This window comes from Schistocerca piceifrons, chromosome 3, assembly GCF_021461385.2.
Source record: "Schistocerca piceifrons isolate TAMUIC-IGC-003096 chromosome 3, iqSchPice1.1, whole genome shotgun sequence".
Lineage (NCBI taxonomy): Eukaryota > Metazoa > Arthropoda > Insecta > Orthoptera > Acrididae > Schistocerca > Schistocerca piceifrons.
In genome coordinates this window covers 295182907-295204190 of record NC_060140.1, presented here as the reverse complement: position 1 = coordinate 295204190, position 21284 = coordinate 295182907, and the positions used below count along the sequence as shown (strand labels likewise).

The 21284-nt window shown below is 44.4% G+C and overlaps 1 protein-coding gene across 2 annotated transcripts in view; it reads right to left on the bottom strand.

The window, feature by feature from the left end:
* LOC124789971 (receptor-type tyrosine-protein phosphatase N2) overlaps positions 1–21284 on the bottom strand; it is a 444282-nt gene that overhangs the window by 309271 nt on the left and 113727 nt on the right. The gene's annotated exons all lie outside the window — the stretch shown is intronic.

The following is a 21284-nucleotide window of genomic DNA, read 5'->3' as shown; positions in this document are numbered from 1 at the left end:
AAATGGCTGCAGGAAAAATGTGAAGACATCGAAAAAGATATGATTGTCGGAAGGACAGACTCAGCATACAAGGAAGTCAAAACAACCTTTGGTGACATTAAAAGCAACGGTGGTAACATTAAGAGTGCAACGGGAATTCCACTGTTAAATGCAGAGGAGAGAGCAGATAGGTGGAGAGAATACATTGAAAGACTCTATGAGGGTGAAGATTTGTCTGATGTGATAGAAGAAGAAACAGGAGTCGATTTAGAAGAGATAGGGGATCCAGTGTTAGAATCGGAATTTAAAAGAGCTTTGGAGGACTTACGGTCACATATGGCAGAAGGGATAGATAACATTCCATCAGAATTTCTAAAATCATTGGGGGAAGTGGCAACAAAACGACTATTCACGTTGGTGTGTAGAATACATGAGTCTGGCGACATACCATCTGACTTTCGGAAAAGCATCATCCACACAATTCCGAAGACGGCAAGAGCTGACAAGTGCGAGAATTATCGCACAATCCGCTTAACAGCTCATGCATCGAAGCTGCTTACAAGAATAATATACAGAAGAATGGAAAAGAAAATTGAGAATGCGCTAGGTGACGATCAGTTTGGCTTTAGGAAAAGTAAAGGGACGAGAGAGGCAATTCTGACGTTACGGCTAATAATGGAAGCAAGGCTAAAGAAAAATCAAGACACTTTCATAGGATTTGTCGACCTGGAAAAAGCGTTCGACAATATAAAATGGTGCAAGCTGTTCGAGATTCTGAAAAAAGTAGGGGTAAGCTATAGGGAGAGACGGGTCATATACAATATGTACAACAACCAAGAGGGAATAATAAGAGTGGACGATCAAGAACGAAGTGCTCGTATTAAGAAGGGTGTAAGACAAGGCTGTAGCCTTTCACCCCTACTCTTCAATCTGTACATCGAGGAAGCAATGATGGAAATAAAAGTAAGGTTCAGGAGTGGTATTAAAATACAAGGTGAAAGGATATCAATGATACGATTCGCTGATGACATTGCTATCCTGAGTGAAAGTGAAGAAGAATTGAATGATCTGCTGAACGGAATGAACAGTCTGATGAGTACACAGTATGGTTTGAGAGTAAATCGGAGAAAGACGAAGGTAATGAGAAGTAGTATAAATGAGAACAGCGAGAAACTTAACATAAGGATTGATGGTCACGAAGTCAATGAAGTTAAAGAATTCTGCTTCCTAGGCAGTAAAATAACCAATGACGGACGGAGCAAGGAGGACATCAAAAGCAGACTCGCTATGGCAAAAAAGGCATTTCTGGCCAAGAGAAGTCTACTAATATCAAATAACGGCCTTAATTTGAGGAAGAAATTTCTGAGGATGTACGTCTGGAGTACAGCATTGTATGGTAGTGAAACATGGAGTGTGCGAAAACCGGAACAGAAGAGAATCGAAGCATTTGAGATGTGGTGCTATAGACGAATGTTGAAAATTAGGTTTTCAATTGGTGAGAGGTGTGAAGAATGTGCTGGCCAGGGCAGCAGTCGAACATTTTCTGTATCCAGAAAGGCCCGTACAGGACCTGCAACATACGGTCGTGCATTATCCTGCTGAAATGTAGGGTTTCGCAGGGATCGAATGAACGGTAGAGCCACGGGACGTAACACATCTGAAATGTAACGTCCACTGTTCAACGTGCCGTCAATGCGAACAAGAGGTGGCCGAGACGTGTAACCAATGGCACCCCATACCATCACGCCAGATGATACGCCAGTATGGCGATGACGAATACACGCTTCCAATGTGCGTTCACCGCTATGTCGCCAAACTCGGATGCGTCGATCATGATGTTGTAAACAGAACCTAGATTCGTCCGAAAAAATGACCTTTTGACATTCGTGTACCCAGGTTCGTCGTTGAGTACACCATCGCAGGCGCTCCTGTCTGTGATGCAGCGTCAAGGATAACCGCAGCCACGGTCTGCGAACTGATAGCCCATGCTGCTGTAAACGTCGTCGAGCTGTTCGTGCAGATGGTTGTTGTCTTGCAAACGTCGCCATCTGTTGACTCAGGGATCGAGACGTGGCTGCACGATCCGTTACAGCCATGCGGATAAGATGCCTGTCATCTAGACTGCTAGTGATACTAGGCCGTTGGGATCCAGCACGGCGTTCCGTATTACCCTCCTGAACCCACCGATTCCATATTCTGCTAACAGTCTTTGGATCTCGACCAACGCGAGCAGCAATGCCGCCATACAATAAACCGCAATCGCGATAGGCTACAATCCGACCTGTATTAAAGTCGGAAACGTGATGTACGCATTTCTCCTCTTTACACGAGGTATCATAACAAAGTTTAACCAGGCAACGCCGGTCGACTGAGAATTCGGTTGGAAACTTTCCTCATGTCAGCACGTTGTAGGTGTCGCCACTGGCGCCAACCTTGTGTGAATGCTCTGAAAAGCTAATGATTTGCATATCAGAGCATCTTCTTCCTGCCGGTTAAATTTCACGTCTGTAGCACGTCATCTTCGTGGTGTAGCAGTTTTAATGGCCAGTTGTGTAATAATAATGATAATGGTGATGGTGTTGTGCAACAGCGAGCACGACGCCATTAACGTCGAAATTCGTTGAACACGACAGAGTTACTCACGTGCAAAGCCATTGGTCGCAAGCAATCCGGCATGTATTGAACTCTTGACGGGAGGATTTGGAGGCTGTCCCTGTGTGCGTTCAACAGGGGCCTTCCATCGACTCTTCCTGCATGTCCGCCCTCGCAACTGGTAACGGGGCTCGTAGCTGGTGCAAGGTCGGCGGCGCTTTCATACGTCAAGGCCTGCGCAGGCTGTGGAACAGCCCCGGTACCTTATCTGCTCAAACCACGCTCATAGCCAACACAAACATTACCTTGACACCGACTCCTCTGCCGCTATATGCTCTGCACACAACAGAACACAACCTTGGCGGAATTACTATGTGCTTTTTGCCACCTGCTCTTCGTTTAAGTTATTATGAGGAATGATAAACGCTATCCGAGTACTCTATCGTCCTCCAGTGGTATGCTCCACGTTACATGGAACTACGTTGTTGTGGTGACTTCTCTTCACGCTGGAACAGGAGTTGTATACAGGGACGTTGCTAGGTATTTTGCAGCTATAGGGAGAACTGAAAAATGACACCCCCTCTTTTTTACTACCATCGGTCTCCCCGATATTCCTCTCCTGTCCACCACGACATCCAACGTCACAAGAATGAAAATCTCATACCCCATTGGCCATTAAAATTGCCACACCACGAATATGACGTGCTGCAGACGCGAAATTTAACCGACAGATAGAAGATGCTGTGATATGCAAATGATTAGCTTTTCAGAGCATTCACACAAGGTTGGTGCCGGTGGTGACACCTACAACGTGCTGACACGAGGAAAGTTTCCAACCGATTTCTCATACACAGACAGCAGTCCACCGGCGTTGCCTGGTGAAACGTTGTTGTAATGCCTCGTGTAAGCAGGAGGAATTCCTACCATTAGGTTTCCGACTTTGATAAAGGTCGGATTGTAGCCTATCGCGATTGTGGTTTATCCTATCGCGACATTGCTGCTCGCGTTGGTCGAGATCAAAATTGGTTCAAATGGCTATGAGCGCTATGGGACTTAACTTCTGAGGTTATCAGTCGCCTAGAACATAGAACTACTTAACCCTAACTAACCTAACATCACACACACTCATCCCCGAGGCAGAATTCGAACCTGCAACCGTAGCGGTCGCGCGGTTCCAGATTGTAGCGCCTAGAACCGCTCGACCACCCCGGCCGGCGGTCGAGATCCAATGACTGTTAGCAGAATATGGAATCGGTGGGTTCAGGAGGGTAATACGGAACGCCGTGCTGGATCCCAACGGCCTCGTATCACTAGCAGTCGAGATGACAGGCATCCTACCCGCATGGCTGTAACGGATCGTGCAACCACGTCTCGATCCCTGAGTTAACAGATGGGGCGTTTGCAAGACAACAACCATCTGCACGAACAGTTTGACGACGTTTGCAGCAGCTTGGACTATCAGCTCGGAGACCATGGCTGCGTTACCCTTGACGCTGCATCACAGACAGGAGCGCCTGCGATGATGTACTCGACGACGAACCTGGGTGCACGAATGGCAAAACGTCACTTTTTCGGGTGAATCCAGGTTCTGTTTACAGCATCATGATGGTCGCATCCGTGTTTGGCGACATCGCGGTGAATGCACATTGGAAGCGTGTATTCGTCATCGCCATACTGGCGTATCACCCGGCGTGATGGCACGGGGTGCCATTGGTTACACGTCTCGGTCACCTCTTGTTCGCATTGACGGCACTTTGAACAGTGGACTTTACTTTTCAGATGTGTTACGACCCGTGGCTCTACCCTTCATTCGATCCCTGCGAAACCCTACATTTCAGCAGGATAATGCATGACCGCACGTTGCAGGTTATGTACGGGCCTTTCTGGATACAATTTAAAACGTCTGGTCAATGGTGGCCGAGCAACTGGCTCGTCACAATGCGCCAGTCACTACTCTTGATGAACTGTGGTATCGTGTTGAAGCTGCACGGGCAGCTGTACCTATACACGCCATCCAAGCTCTGTTTGACTCAATGCTGTTCTGGGAACGGATTTCTCAGGATCTAAGCACTCAAATTGCGTGAAAATGTAATCACATGTCAGTTCTAGTATAATATATTGGTCCAATGAATACCCGGTTATCATCTGCATTTCTTCGTGGTGTAGCAATTTTATTGGCCAGTAGTGTATTATACAGTGACGCACAAAAGTATTCGGCCACCAGTGTTATGTTTTATTTTTGCTTCATTATATAAGGGCTTCAAATATTACAGGAGCAGTCTCGGCACAAAATGGACTACGTAATAAATAAGAAAACCGCATTTTCTTATTTTCAAACTCAACTCAAACAACATAAACAATAATACATAAAGAAACATGTCCACAATCACAGCCACAAAAGTTTTCGGAGAGCAAGTGTTAGAATCGCAACCTCGTACATTGTAACACCTTGTATGCAGTCTTTTTTGCTGAATCACTTGTTCCAAGCGTTTCGGCATGCTGTGAACAAGCTTCCGCGTATAATCAGGACTCATTTGTCGCCATTCTTCCAGTATTCGTTCCATTAAAGCTTGTTTTGATGTCACTGGCGTTTGTCGTACTTTTCGCTTGAATTCACTTCAAAGATTTTCTATTGGGTTCAAGTCGACTCTGAGGAGGGGTATCCAAAACCTTAGGGCAATTATACAGCGACAATAGCCTCACAATGTCCCCTTTATGCTTCGGATCATTGTCTTGATACAATTTGAACGCCCTCGAAAGCCCGAAACATGTAGCACTTTACGGTAAGTTCTCTTTAAGGATGTTCAGATACATATGCTTGTCCGTTGTACCTTCAATGGATGCTAATTCGCCTACCCCAGATGACGACATGGAACCCCAAGTCGTGACACCTCCACCACCGTCTTTAACAGTGGGTTGCAGATGCTTCGATTTGAAATTATTCACGTGCATTTCTCCAAGTCACAGGTCTTCCGTTTGAGGAGAACATCTGCACTTGACATTCATCGACGAAAATTACTTCCTCCCACCAACTGACACTTTTATTTACGTGCCCCTTCGCGAAGTCCAATCGTTTCTTTCGATTCCTCTCATTTATCATAGGCGTCTTCCTGCCTACTCGACGATTATACCCCTCTCGTCTGACAATTCGTCGGACTGTTTTCGGGTGCCCGCCCTTCCCATATTCCAGCAGCACTGCGGCAACAATTTTCGCCTATACGACATGTGCCTGAATAATAAAGTGACTGCATGTTGTGGTGTCTTATAATGCAAATTACATTGCACGTAGTTAATTATATTACACAGTGACCTGTTTGTGGTACATTGTCAGTCAATATTCACATTACAGAACGGACTGGCAATTGCTTCTCGTGGGCCTCAAATGTTCGAAGAGAACTTCGCTTTTCAAGAACAATGAGGGTGGTCGAATACTTTTGTGATGCACTGTACTTTTAATCCTTAAACTAAGGTGACTAGAAGCCCACATTTTCTCGGAACAGTCCCCAGTTTTCATGCTTTGTCCTGAATTCCTTTGAAACTGGTTGAGAACAACAAAAGTTCTCAATATCTTGTTATTTCTACTCAATTTCTGAAATTTTCCAAAATAATTGAAATAGGAATAGTATGCTGAACATTTTAAACTAGAACTCAACTGAATGAACCAGTGCAGGCAAATTACTTATACACTCCTGGAAATGGAAAAAAGAACACATTGACACCGGTGTGTCAGACCCACCATACTTGCTCCGGACACTGCGAGAGGGCTGTACAAGCAATGATCACACGCACGGCACAGCGGACACACCAGGAACTGCGGTGTTGGCCGTCGAATGGCGCTAGCTGCGCAGCATTTGTGCACCGCCGCCGTCAGTGTCAGCCAGTTTGCCGTGGCGTACGGAGCTCCATCGCAGTCTTTAACACTGGTAGCATGCCGCGACAGCGTGGACGTGAACCGTATGTGCAGTTGACGGACTTTGAGTGAGGGCGTATAGTGGGCATGCGGGAGGCCGGGTGGACGTACCGCCGAATTGCTCAACACGTGGGGCGTGAGGTCTCCACAGTACATCGATGTTGTCGCCAGTGGTCGGCGGAAGGTGCACGTGCCCGTCGACCTGGGACCGGACCGCAGCGACGCACGGATGCACGCCAAGACCGTAGGATCCTACGCAGTGCCGTAGGGGACCGCACCGCCACTTCCCAGCAAATTAGGGACACTGTTGCTCCTGGGGTATCGGCGAGGACCATTCGCAACCGTCTCCATGAAGCTGGGCTACGGTCCCGCACACCGTTAGGCCGTCTTCCGCTCACGCCCCAACATCGTGCAGCCCGCCTCCAGTGGTGTCGCGACAGGCGTGAATGGAGGGACGAATGGAGACGTGTCGTCTTCAGCGATGAGAGTCACTTCTGCCTTGGTGCCAATGATGGTCGTATGCGTGTTTGGCGCCGTGCAGGTGAGCGCCACAATCAGGACTGCATACGACCGAGGCACACAGGGCCAACACCCGGCATCATGGTGTGGGGAGCGATCTCCTACACTGGCCGTACACCACTGGTGATCGTCGAGGGGACACTGAATAGTGCACGGTACATCCAAACCGTCATCGAACCCATCGTTCTACCATTCCTAGACCGGCAAGGGAACTTGCTGTTCCAACAGGAAAATGCACGTCCGCATGTATCCCGTGCCACCCAACGTGCTCTAGAAGGTGTAAGTCAACTACCCTGGCCAGCAAGATCTCCGGATCTGTCCCCCATTGAGCATGTTTGGGACTGGATGAAGCGTCGTCTCACGCGGTCTGCACGTCCAGCACGAACGCTGGTCCAACTGAGGCGCCAGGTGGAAATGGCATGGCAAGCCGTTCCACAGGACTACATCCAGTATCTCTACGATCGTCTCCATGGGAGAATAGCAGCCTGCATTGCTGCGAAAGGTGGATATACACTGTACTAGTGCCGACATTGTGCATGCTCTGTTGCCTGTGTCTATGTGCCTGTGGTTCTGTCAGTGTGATCATGTGATGTATCTGACCCCAGGAATGTGTCAATAAAGTTTCCCCTTCCTGAGACAATGAATTCACGGTGTTCTTATTTCAATTTCCAGGAGTGTACATGTAATTGTAAGAAAATGGGCTAGTAAAGGCGTAGAGCTATTTTGTGGTACGAGTGAATTTTTCCTTGAATTTAGAAGCTAAATTATGCTCATGGAAGACAGGTTGAGGCATCAAACTAGGACATTTGGATAATCGTGGTGTTATTTCGTTTCTGATCTAACTGAAATATTTTTAGAATGACGAACAATATAATCTATTTCAGCGTCGATAAACAACTCATGACTTTGTGTTCATCGCTATTGTTTGTCGTATACGTCAAATTTTCAGAAAATGACAGCTAATTTGTTGGAGATAAGACAATGCAGTTCTTTTCTCGTGCTGCGAGTCTCGGACGCTCAGAGCAGTATTACAGACAGACACAGACTCATTTTCATGAATGGGCGTGATGAACTGCACTTACCTTTTACTCCTTTTAGATATGTTGAAAGCGAAGTTCAAAACCTAACTTGTGAATACGTGATCAGTTATCCACAGAAAATAATAGAAGAACAAAAACATAAGCAGAACCTCTCAACGTAGCTGACACTTGACAAACGATCTGCAGAAACAAAAGCAGAATGAGAGACAGGTGGAGGTATGGTATCAAGTTGCAACATGGTCACAAGCTGGCGCAACTGGCCCGGTTCAGCGCTCGACAGAGATGATTCAATGTCATGTTTGTTTTTTGCCGCAGGCAGTAGAGGCTGCTTAAACTATGAGGAAGGTAGAGGCAATGTGTTTACTTTCGTCAGAATAAGTAAGGACTTATTAAGTAACTGTTCCGTATGCTTTTGAAGACAATTCGGTCTTTTAACTTTCCCTCTTTTCCAGTCTGTCTCCTCATTTGCTCAATTATTTCGCTGTTTGATTTGAAATTAATTTTTTCGACCTTTGCCGCCCCTAAAATTTTGCCATCCTTGGCGGCTGCCTAATCTTGCCTTACGGTAGAAACTACCCGTGGTATATCAAGTAGTTAGCGATCGGGTCATTTACCAAACAGTGTTGTATCTTTAGGAAACTGTTGATCTGAATCTTTTATGAAGTCGCAACTAAGAATTTGACGCATTGGTTCCAGAAGGTCACATAACCATTGAGACAATACAGTTCTCTGAGCAAGTATTTCCTAGGAGCAGTCCTTCAACTGTATTCTAGATGTTGAGGGCCGATTTTGCCTTGCAGTCGGCGGTGTTATAAATCATTACAGAGAAGGCTTATTGGTTTAATATACGGGCTCAATATTTCACTCGCCTGTAATTCGTTGCTTGCGTTATGATACACCTATGTGTTTCATGTACAGAGGTAAAACGGGTAAGACAGTCGTATATTTACAGGTGTTGCTGTTATAGTTGGAACAGCAGCGCCTAGAATTCTATCCTTGCAGACAGTATTTTCTATGAAGATGGTATACTTCCTTTGGAAATGTTGCAGTGGTCCTGGTGTTAGCTGCCAGCTTTAAGATGCGGTTGCATTCCTTTCTCTTTGGAGTATTTGCCGGAAAGATAAGATCACCCGTCCTGCATTTTTCTGGCAGCGAATCCTATTTCCGCGAATAAATACGGAACTTTCCATTCTGCATGAGAATGAATTAAATGAAAACCGAATTTTTTAAAAAATGTGCTGTGCAGAAGCGGCAAAAATCTGTATCGTAGATACAGTGCCACTTCGCTAACGTTAACAAAGTTCCCTCATTCCCGTAGAAACTAATTCTACATCTACATCTACATCTATACTCCGCGAGCCACCTTACGGTGTGTGGCGGAGGGTACTTATTGTACCACTATCTGATCCCCCCTTCCCTGTTCCATTCACGAATTGTGCGTGGGAAGAACGACTGCTTGTAAGTCTCCGTATTTGCTCTAATTTCTCGGATCTTTTCGTTGTGATCATTACGCGAGATATATGTGGGCGGTAGTAATATGTTGCCCATCTCTTCCCGGAATGTGCTCTCTCGTAATTTCGATAATAAACCTCTCCGTATTGCGTAACGCCTTTCTTGAAGTGTCCGCCACTGGAGCTTGTTCAGCATCTCCGTAACGCTCTCGCGCTGACTAAATGTCCCCATGACGAATCGCGCTGCTTTTCGCTGGATCTATCTCTTCTATTAATCCAACCTGGTAAGGGTCCCATACTGATGAGCAATACTCAAGAATCGGACGAACAAGCGTTTTGTAAGCTACTTCTTTCGTCGATGAGTCACATTTTCTTAGAATTCTTCCTATGAATCTCAACCTGGCGCCTGCTTTTCCCACTACTTGTTTTATGTGATCATTCCACTTCAGATCGCTCCGGATAGTAACTCCTAAATATTTTACGGTCGTTACCGCTTCCAATGATTTACCACCTATGGCATAATCGTACTGGAATGGATTTCTGCCCCTATGTATGCGCATTATATTACATTTATCTACGTTTAGGGAAAGCTGCCAGCTGTCGCACCATGCATTAATCCTCTGCAGGTCCTCCTGGAGTACGTACGAGTCTTCTGATGTTACTACTTTCTTGTAGACAACCGTGTCATCTGCAAATAGCCTCACGGAGCTACCGATGTTGTCAACTAAGTCATTTATGTATATTGTAAACAATAAAGGTCCTATCACGCTTCCCTGCGGTACTCCCGAAATTACCTCTACATCTGCAGATTTTGAACCGTTAAGAATGACATGTTGTGTTCTTTCTTCTAGGAAATCCTGGATCCAATCACAAACCTGGTCCGATATTCCGTAAGCTCGTATTTTTTTCACTAAACGTAAGTGCGGAACCGTATCAAATGCCTTCCTGAAGTCCAGGAATACGGCATCAATCTGCTCGCCAGTGTCTACGGCACTGTGAATTTCTTGGGCAAATAGGGCGAGCTGAGTTTCACATGATCTCTGTTTGCGGAATCCATGTTGGTTATGATGAAGGAGATTTGTATTATCTAAGAACGTCATAATACGAGAACACAAAACATGTTCCATTATTCTACAACAGATTGACGTAAGCGAAATAGGCCTATAATTATTCGCATCTGATTTATGACCCTTCTTGAAAATGGGAACGACCTGCGCTTTCTTCCAGTCGCTAGGTACTTTACGTTCTTCCAGCGATCTACGATAAATTGCTGATAGAAAGGGGGCAAGTTCTTTAGCATAATCACTGTAGAATCTTAAGGGTATCTCGTCTGGTCCGGATGCTTTTCCGCTACTAAGTGATAGCAGTTGTTTTTCAATTCCGATATCGTTTATTTCAATATTTTCCATTTTGGCGTCCGTGCGACGGCTGAAGTCAGGGACCGTGTTACGATTTTCCGCAGTGAAACAGTTTCGGAACACTGAATTCAGTATTTCTGCCTTTCTTCGGTCGTCCTCTGTTTCGGTGCCATCGTGGTCAACGAGTGACTGAATAGGGGATTTAGATCCGCTTACCGATTTTACATATGACCAAAACTTTTTAGGGTTCTTGTTTAGATTGTTTGCCAATGTTTTATGTTCGAATTCGTTGAATGCTTCTCTCATTGCTCTCTTTACGCTCTTTTTCGCTTCGTTCAGCTTTTCCTTATCAGCTATGATTCGACTACTCTTAAACCTATGATGAAGCTTTCTTTGTTTCCGTAGTACCTTTCGTACATGATTGTTATACCATGCTGGATCTTTCCCCTCGCTTTGGACCTTAGTCGGTACGAACTTATCTAAGGCGTACTGGACGATGTTTCTGAATTTTTTCCATTTTTGTTCCACATCCTCTTCCTCAGAAATGAACGTTTGATGGTGGTCACTCAGATATTCTGCGATTTGTGCCCTATCACTCTTGTTAAGCAAATATATTTTCCTTCCTTTCTTGGCATTTCTTATTACACTTGTAGTCATTGATGCAACCACTGACTTATGATCACTGATACCCTCTTCTACATTCACGGAGTCGAAAAGTTCCGGTCTATTTGTTGCTATGAGGTCTAAAACGTTAGCTTCACGAGTTGGTTCTCTAACTATCTGCTCGAAGTAATTCTCGGACAAGGCAGTCAGGATAATGTCACAAGAGTCTCTGTCCCTGGCTCCAGTTCTGATTGTGTGACTATCCCATTCTATACCTGGTAGATTGAAGTCTCCCCCTATTACAATAGTATGATCACGAAACTTCTTCACGACGTTCTGCAGGTTCTCTCTGAGGCGCTCAACTACTACGGTTGCTGATGCAGGTGGTCTATAGAAGCATCCGACTATCATATCTGACCCACCTTTGATACTTAACTTAACCCAGATTATTTCACATTCGCATTCGCTAATAACTTCACTGGATATTATTGAATTCTTTACTGCTATAAATACTCCTCCACCATTGGCGTTTATCCTATCCTTGCGAGAGATAGTCTTTTTACAATGCTTCTTGTCTAAAGATATGGAAATCGATCGTTAAACTGTCTGGTTAGTATGGTGAATGTGAAAGAGACCAAAACTCTATGTCTATGATAGTCAAAACTGTCACACAGGCCATATGAGGTGGATGTTGCAACAGATCAACACCACAGGGCAATCGACGTCGTTTAGATGTCACTGCAGACCGCAGATAATAATTTTTTTTAAGATTTGTGAATACGGTACATTAGCGACAGTGATTCCTTTGAACTTACAGTACCATGAGATGATGCCTTTTTCCGGCCCTTAAGAGGGGCACCATAACGTTGTCTGCTGACGCTGTGTTCGGAACTACTTTGGTTTGGATGATGAAGAACTGGTCATCCCTTACCAGCTTTCTTCGAGTCTGAATGGAGATACTAAACTCATACGTCGACCCAGTCTAACGTTCATTCATAGTAGATACCTCATTTTGAATGAAATGATCCGCACTGGCTGTAAAATACTTTTTATTAAAAGTAGCGATCGGCAAATGAAGGCGCATCCTCAGGTGGTAGAGATTAACAAGTAATAGCGGAAAGGTAACTGCCTTACTACCACTCCTCACCATTCACGTCAAGTTATAAACAAATAGAACGCTAAAATCGGTAGTCTATAGTTAAAATGAAGGGCGTGACAGAATCGTGCCACGAGCAGAAAGGTGGTTCACATGGTTGAAATGGCTCTGAGCACTATGGGACTTAACATCTCAGGTCATCAGTCCCCAAGAACTACTTAAAACTAACTAACCTAAGGACATCACACACATCCATGCTCGAGGCAGGATTCGAACCTGCGAGCGTAGCGGTCAAGCGATTCAGACTGAAGCGCTTAGAACCGCTCGGCCACAGCGGCCGGCGAGAAAGGTGGTTCAGTGGTAGCAGGCAAGGCAGTACTGGCCTAAGAATAAATATGTAGCATCAGTTCCGGGCAGAATTCAGGAGCAGAGGCTGATGATAAACAACAGAAGGGGAAGGATTGTTGAGAGAGGTATGCAGACCTGAGATCTGTGTGGTTTCCGAGACGCAGAATGTTGGAAAAGATCAAGTGAAGGAGAAGATATGAAAGACTATAGTGGCTGCGGAAAGGCACATTACAAGAACGCAGTTTTGTTGTTGTTGTTGTTGTGGTCTTCAGTCGTGAGATTGGTTTGATGCAGCTCTCCATGCTACTCTATCCTGCGCAAGCTTCATCATCTCCCAGTACCTACTGCAACCTACAACCTTCTGAACCTGCTTAGTGTATTCATCTCTTGGTCTTCCTCTACGATTTTTACCCCCCACGCTACCCTCCAATACTAAACTGGCGATCCCTTGATGCCTCAGAACATGTCCTACCAACCGATCCCTTCTTCTAGTCAAGTTGTGCCACAAATTTCTCACTAATTCTGTTCAATACCTGCACGTTAGTTATGTGATCTACCCATCTAATCTTCAGCATTCTTCTGTAGCACCACATTTCGAACGCTTCTATTCTCTTCTTGTCCAAACTATTTATCGTCCATGTTTCACTTCCATACATGGATATAGTCCATACAAATATTTTCAGAAACGACTTCCAGACGCTTAAATCAATACTCGATGTTAACAAATTTCTCTTCTTCAGAAACGCTTTCCTTGCCATTGCCAGTCTACATTTTATATGCTCTCTACTTCGACCATCATCAGTTATTTTGCTCCCCAAATAGCAAAATTCCTTTACTACTTTAAGTGTCTCATTTCCTAATCTAATTCCCTCAGCATCACCCGACTTAATTCGACTACATTCCATTATCCTCGTTTTGCTTTTGTTGATGTTCATCTTATATCCTCCTTTCAAGACACTGTCCATTCCGTTCAACTACTCATCCAAGTCCTTTGCTGTCTCTGACAGAATTACATTGTCATGGGCAAACCTCAAGGTTTTTATTTCTTCTCCATGGATTTTAATGCCTACTCCGAATTTTTCTTTTGTTTCCTTTACTTCTTGCTCAATATACATATTGAATAGCATGGGGGAGAGACTACAACCCTGTCTCACTTCCTTCCCAACCACTGCTTCCTTTTCATGCCCCTCGACTCTTATAACTGCCATCTGGTTTCTGTACCAATTGGAAATAGCCTTTCGCTCCCTGTATTTTACCCCTGCCACCATCAGAATTTGAAAGAGAGTATTCCAGTCCACATTGTCAAAAGCTTTCAATAAGTCTACAAATGCTAGAAACGTAGGTTTGCCTTTTCTTAATCTAGCTTCTAAGAGAAGTCGTAGGGTCAGTGTTGCTTCACGTGTTCCAACATTTCTACGGAATCCAAACTGATCTTCCCCGAGGTTGACTTCTACCAGTTTCTCCATTCTTCTGTAAAGAATTCGCGTTAGTATTTTGCAGCTGTGACTTATTGAACTGATAGTTCGGTAATTTTCACATCTGTCAACACCTGCTTTCTTTTGGGATTGGAATTATTATATTATTCTTGAAGTCTGAGGGAATTTCGCCTGTCTCATACATGTTGCTCACCAGATGGTAGAGTTTTGTCAGGACTGGCTCTCCCAAGGCTGTCAGTAGTTCTAATGGAATATTGTCTACTCCCGGGGCCTTATTTCGACTTTCTAACGTACGAAAACGTCGCCTTTAATAGCCTGCCAGGTTGGGCCGTTCGGAGTAAGCATCAGGTGTTCGTCGTACGCAAATAAAACGGCCTTGAGCATTTGCGAGATCAAAGACGGAGGGAATGCTAATGCAGCAACGACGTGTCTCGTGCGTCACCCGAAAAAAGGGCGACAGGCGGAGCTGAGCACAAATAGAGGGAGGAGGAACGGCTGAGGGCGCCGGAGAAAGACAGCGAGCGCCGGCGCTGGCCAAACAAGGGGCGCAGGGGCGCTTAGCGCGCGGCCACGGCGAAAAGCTCTCTGCCCAGGCACTTCGGCCCTACGCGTCTGACGTCACGGCCGTCCATCTCCACGAGATGGCGCAGCCGCGGAAAGCTGGGAGGCACTGCTTGGCCTCCAGCACGGCGGAGGCTCAGCTTCCCTGGCACTCCTTTTAACTTCGGCTATGGTGGCTGGTGAGCTACTGCTAGAGGTCTGCGCGGACGCCGACATCCGCAGTTACTTTGTGGTTAAAAGCGAATACTGTCAATATTACGATTTTCGTCCATTTGGATCCCATATGATCAATAGCTAAAGAGACAAGGTCTAGTAGAAATCCTTGGGTAACAGAAGAAATACTGAATTTAATTGATGAAAGGAGAAAATATAAAAATGCAGTAATTTAAGCAGGCAAAAAAATGGGATCGACAGGAAGTGCAAAATGGCTAAGCAGGGATGGCTAGAGGACAAATGTAAGGATTTAGCGGCATATCTCACTAGGGGTAAAATAGATACTGCCTACAGGAAAATTAAAGAGATCTTTGGAGAAGAGATAACCACTTGTATGAATATCAACTCAGATGGAAACCCGGTTCTAAGCAAAGAAGAGAAAGCAGAAAGGTGGAAGGAGTGTAAAGAGGATCTATACAAAGGCGATGTACTTGAGGACAGTATCATGGAAATGGAAGAGGATGTAGATGAAGATGAAATGGGAGATACGATACTGCGTGAAGAATTTGACAGAGCACTGAAAGACCTAAGTCGAAACAAGGTCCCGGGAGGAGACAGCATTCCTTTAGAACTACTGACAACCTTGGGAGAGCCAGTCCTGACAAAACTCTACCGTCTGGTGAGCAAGAAGAATGTAATAATTCCAATCCCAAAGGAAGTAGGTGTTGATAGATGTGAAAAATACCGAAATATCAGTTTAATAAGCCACAGCTGCAAAATACTAACGCAAATTCTTTACAGACTAATAGGAAAACTAGTAGAAGCCGACCTCGGAGAATATCAGTTTGAATTCCGTAGAAATGTTGGAACACGAAGGCAATACTGGCCCTGCGACTTATCTTAGAAAATAGATTGAGGAAAGGCAAACCTACGTTTCTTGCATTTGTAGACTTAGAGAAAGCTTTTGACAATGTTGACTGGAATACTCTCTCTCAAATTATAAAGGTGCCTGGGGTAAAAGGCTATTTACAAATTGTACAGAAGCCAGATGGCAGTTATAAGAGTCGAGGGGCATGAAAGGGAAGCAGTGATTGGGAAGGAAGTGAGACAGGGTTGTAGCCTATCCCCGATGTTATTCAATCTGTATATTGAGCAACAAGTAAAGGAAACAAAAGAAAAGTTCAGAGTAGGCATTAAAATCCATGGAGAAGAAATACAGCAAAGGACCTGAAAGAGCAGTTGAACGGAATGGCCAGTGTCTTGAAAGGAGGATATAAGATGAACATCAACAAAAGCAAAAGGAGGATAATGGAATGTAGCCGAATTAAGTCGGGTGATGCGGAGGGAAGTAGATTAGGAATTGAGACACTGAAAGTAGTAGATGAGCTTTGCTATTTGGGGAGCAAAATAACTGATGATGGTCGAAGTAGAGAGGATATAAAACGTAGACTTGCAATGGCAAAGATAGCGTATCTAAAGAAGAGAAATTTGTTAACATCGAGTATAGATTTAAGTGTCAGGAAATCGTTTCTGAAAATATTTGTATGGAGTGTAGCAATGTATGGAAGTGAAACGTGGACGATAAATAGTTAGGACAAGAAGAGAATAGAAGCTTTCGAAATGTGGTGGTACTGAAGAATGCTGAAGATTAGATGGGTAGATCACATAACTAATGTGGAGGTATTGAATAGAATTAGGGAGAAATTTGTGGCACAACTTGACTAGAAGAAGGGATCGGTTGGTAGGACATGTTCTGAGGCATCAAGAGATCCCCAGTTTAGTATTGGAGGGCGGGTGGAGGGTAAAAATCATTGAGGGAGACCAAGAGATGAATACACTAAGCAGATTCAGAAGGATGTAGGTTGCAGTAGATACTGGGAGATGAATCAGCTTGTACAGGATAGAATAGCATGGAGAGCTGCATCAATCCAGTCTCTGGGCTGAAGACAACAAAATCATGATCGATAGTAATTTTTTTTCGGGTGCTCAGTCTTCTGACTGGTTTGATGCGACTCACCACGAACTCCTTTCCTGTGCCAGCTTCTTCACCTCAACGTAGAAGTCGCAACCTATGTCCTCAATTATTTGCTGGATGTATTCCAATCTCTGTCTTCCTCTACAGTTTTTGCCCTCTACAGCTCCCTCTAGTGCCACGGAAATCATCCCACAATGTCTTAACAGATGTCCTACCATCCTGTTTCTTCTGCTTGTCAGTGTTCCTTGCCTTTCAGATTCAGCGGAGAGTTCCTCACTCCTTACATTATCTGTCCACCTAATTTTCAACATTCTTCTGTAGCGCCACATCTCAAATGCTTCTAGCCCCTTCTGTTTAAGTTTTTCCCACAGTTATGTCTCACTACCATACAAAGTTGTACTCCAAACGCTCATTCTCAGCAATTTCTTCCTCAGATTACGACCTATGCTTGACACTAGTAGACTTCTCTTGGCCATGAATGGCCGTTTCGAAAGTGCTAGTCTGATTTTTATTTCATATTTGCTCTGTACACCATGGGTTCTTTTGCTGCATAGGTAGCAGAATTCCCTGACTTGATCTACTTCGTGATCACCAGTTCAGATGTTAAGTTTTTCGCTGTTATCATTTCTCCTACTTCTCATTACTTTCGCCGGCCGCTGTGGCCGAGCGGTTCTAGGCGCTACAGTCCGGAACCACGCTGCTGCTACGGTCGCAGTTTCGAATCCTGCCTCGAGCATGGATGTGTGTGATGTCCTTAGGTTAGTTAGGTTTAAGTAGTTCTAAGTTTAGGGGACTGATGACCTCAGATGTTCTCATAGTGGTTAGGGCCATTTGAACCATTGGAACTCATTACTTTCGTCTTTCTTTGATTTACTCGCAATCCATATTCTTTACTCATTCGATTGTTCATTTCATTCAACAGATCCCGTAATTCTTCTTCACTTTTGCTCAGGATAGCTACGTCATCAGTGAATCTTATTATTGACATCCTTTCACATTAAATTTTAATTCCACTCTCGAACCTTTCATGTCTGTCATTGCTCCTTCGACGCATAGATTGAACAGCAGGGGCGGAGGACTACATCCCTGTCTTCCAGCCATTGTAATCCCTCTTGTTTCTTCTACATATTGTGTATCACCCATCTTGCGTTATAGCTTATCCCGATTTTTCTCGAATTTATAACGTTTCGCACCATTCGACATTGTCGAACGCTTCATACAGTGCGAAAAATCCTATAAACCTGTCTTTGTTTTTCTTCAGTCTTGCTTCCCTTCTCAACCGCAACGGCAGAACTGCATCTCTGGTGCCTTTACCTTTTCTAAAGCCGAACTGGTCGTCATATAACAGAGCCTCAATTTTCTTTTCCGTTGTTCTGTATATTATTCTTGTGAGCAGCTTGGACGCATAAGCTTTTCCTGACTGTCAGATAATTCTCACACTTGTCGGCTGTTGCAATCTTAGGAATTGCGTGGATGATTTTTTGCCGAAAGTGTGATGGTATATTGTATGCCTCATACATCCTACGAACCAGTGATTTTAGAAATTCCGATGGAATGTTATCTATCCTTTCTGCCTTATCTGTTTTAAGTATTCCAAAGCTCGATACTACTAACCGGTATTATTTTAACTCATTGTCTTTTATTTATAAAATGACGTTCAGTTTGGCACTAAGAAAAGTAAGGTATCGTATGATTTAAAAAACCTCTCCGTTGTTCTCAAATCTCCGAACTTATGATATCTGCACTCTTATCTTCACACTTTGCATCTGCTTTCTCACTGAGCCTGAAACATAACTATTACTGGGAGAACTAATTTTGAAACAATTTAGCCAATATCATTTTTTAAGTCACCTCCACATGGAACAAAGACAGCACCCGTGCGTGAGTTTGTGTGTGAACTAATTTTGAAATAATTTAGCCAAAACCATTTTTCTTTTCAAGTCGCCACCATATGGAACAAAGTGAGCACCCGTGTGTGTGTGTGTGTGTGTGTGTGTTACGTATTGCGCGGCCCCTCCGGCAGGAAGTTCGAGTCCTCCCTCGGGCATGGGCGTGTGTGTTGTTCTTAGCATAAGTTAGTTTAAGTGGTGTGTAAGTCTAGGGACCGATGACCTCAGCAGCTTGATACCTTAGGAATTCACATCTGTGTGTGTGTGTGTGTGTGTGTGTGTGTGTGTGTGTGTGTGTGCGGAGCTTACGAGCGCTCAACGTTATTACCGCCCACAAAATCAGATACAAAATGTGTTTTGCGACTGCTACCAGAACAAGAATGGTCGAACAACATTTTTAGTTTCTCTACTTCCGTCGGTGACAGTGAAAATGAGTCAGCAGCAGATACATATTTGGTCGAGTGAGTGTCGGTTTGATATCAAATGAAATGTGAATAAAAAATAATAAAGAGAACACTTCTTTACAAAGACGACTAAGCGGACTGTATTATGTCGCAGCCAGGGGCGGATGAAAGCTCCGATATGCCGGCCTCATATCGGTTAAACGGTACCGACCGATCACCGTGTCATCCTCAGTCAATGGCGTAGTTCAGACGCACGTTGAGGGGCGTGGGGTACCACACCGCTCTCCCTGTTACTTCACATTCGAGTAGCACCTCATCTGCAGCACGAGGTGAATGGACCCCATTCCCGTCCTCCCAACAAGGAAAACTCCCTGGCAGTACCGGGAATTGAACCAAGTTCCTCCCTAAGGTATTCAGCCATGCAGACTGCTTAGCTACTGCGACAGAGGGTGCGGGGGAGGTGTAAGGTATTACTAAAGGCAATAGAAAATAAGTTCTGATGTTACGCTTGACAATGCGAGCAAGATTTAAGAAAATAACGACAGTTTCATAGGATTTGTCAACCTATAAAAGGCGTTCGACACTGCAAAAATATGCAAAATGTTCGATATTCTCAGGAAAGTAGAAGTAAACTATTGGGAAAGACGAATAATATTTAAATATACAGGAAGCAATAGGGAACAAACAAAGTGGAAGACCAAGAAAGCAGTGTTCGAATTAAAACCGGCACAAAAGAGAGATCCACTCCTTCTCCCCTACTAATCAATCTTTACATAGACAAAGGTAATGATAGGAATAAAATAGAGATTAAGAGTGGGAATAAATTTCAGGGTGAAAGTATCTCTATCGTCGGATGACATTACTGTCTTGAGTAACAGTGAGAGATCCGCGCGGAGTGGCCGCGCGGTTTGAGGCGCCATGTCACGGATTGCGCGGACCCTCCCGCTGAAGGTTGGAGTCCTCCCTCGGGCATGTGTGTGTGTGTGTGTGTGTGTGTGTGTGTGTGTGTGTGTGTGTGTGTGTGTGTGTGTTTGATCTTAGCATAAGTTAGTTTAAGTCTAGGGACCGGTGACCTCATCAATTTGGTTCAAATGGTTCAAATGGCTCTGAGCACTATGGGACTCAACTGCTGAGGTCATTAGTCCCCTAGAACTTAGAACTAGTTAAACCTAACTAACCTAAGGACATCACAAACATCCATGCCCGAGGCAGGAGTCGAACCTGCGACCGTAGCGGTCTTGCGGTTCCAGACTGCAGCGCCTTTAACCGCCTGGCCACTTCGGCCGGCATCAATTTGGTCCCTTAGGAATTCCCACACATTTATTTAAAAGTGAGAGAAGAACTACGGCATCTGTTGACGGAAAGTTTTAATGAGTACGAAATGTGTATTGAGAGTAAATCGAAGAAAGATGAAACTAATGAGGAGTAGCAGCTAAGAAATTAATGATAAACTTACCATCAAAATTGCGAATCAATTAATAGACGAAGTTAAAGAAGTCTGCTACCTAGGGAGCATAATAACAAATGACGGACGAGACAATGACGACACAAAAAGCAGACTAGCAGAGACAAAGAGGGTATTCCTGGCCAAGACTACTCGTATCAAATATAAGATATAAGCCTTAAATTCTTAGATGGACGTCTTAGCACAGCATTATACGGTGGTGAATCATGGACAATGGGAAATTCGGAACAGAAGACAAGTGTTTAAGATTTGGAACTGTGCAAGGATATTGAAAATTAAGTGGACTGGTAAGATAAGAAATGGGGAGGCTCATCGTAGAATCGGCGAGAAAAGGACTATATGGAAAACACTGCCTAGAAGAAGGGACAGGATGATAGGACTTGCGTTAAAATTTCAGGAAATAACTTTCGTGGTACTACAAGGAACTATAGAGGGTAAAAACTGTAGAGGAAAACAGAGATTGGGCACATCCAGCAAATTACTGACGACTTTGGATGTAAGTGCC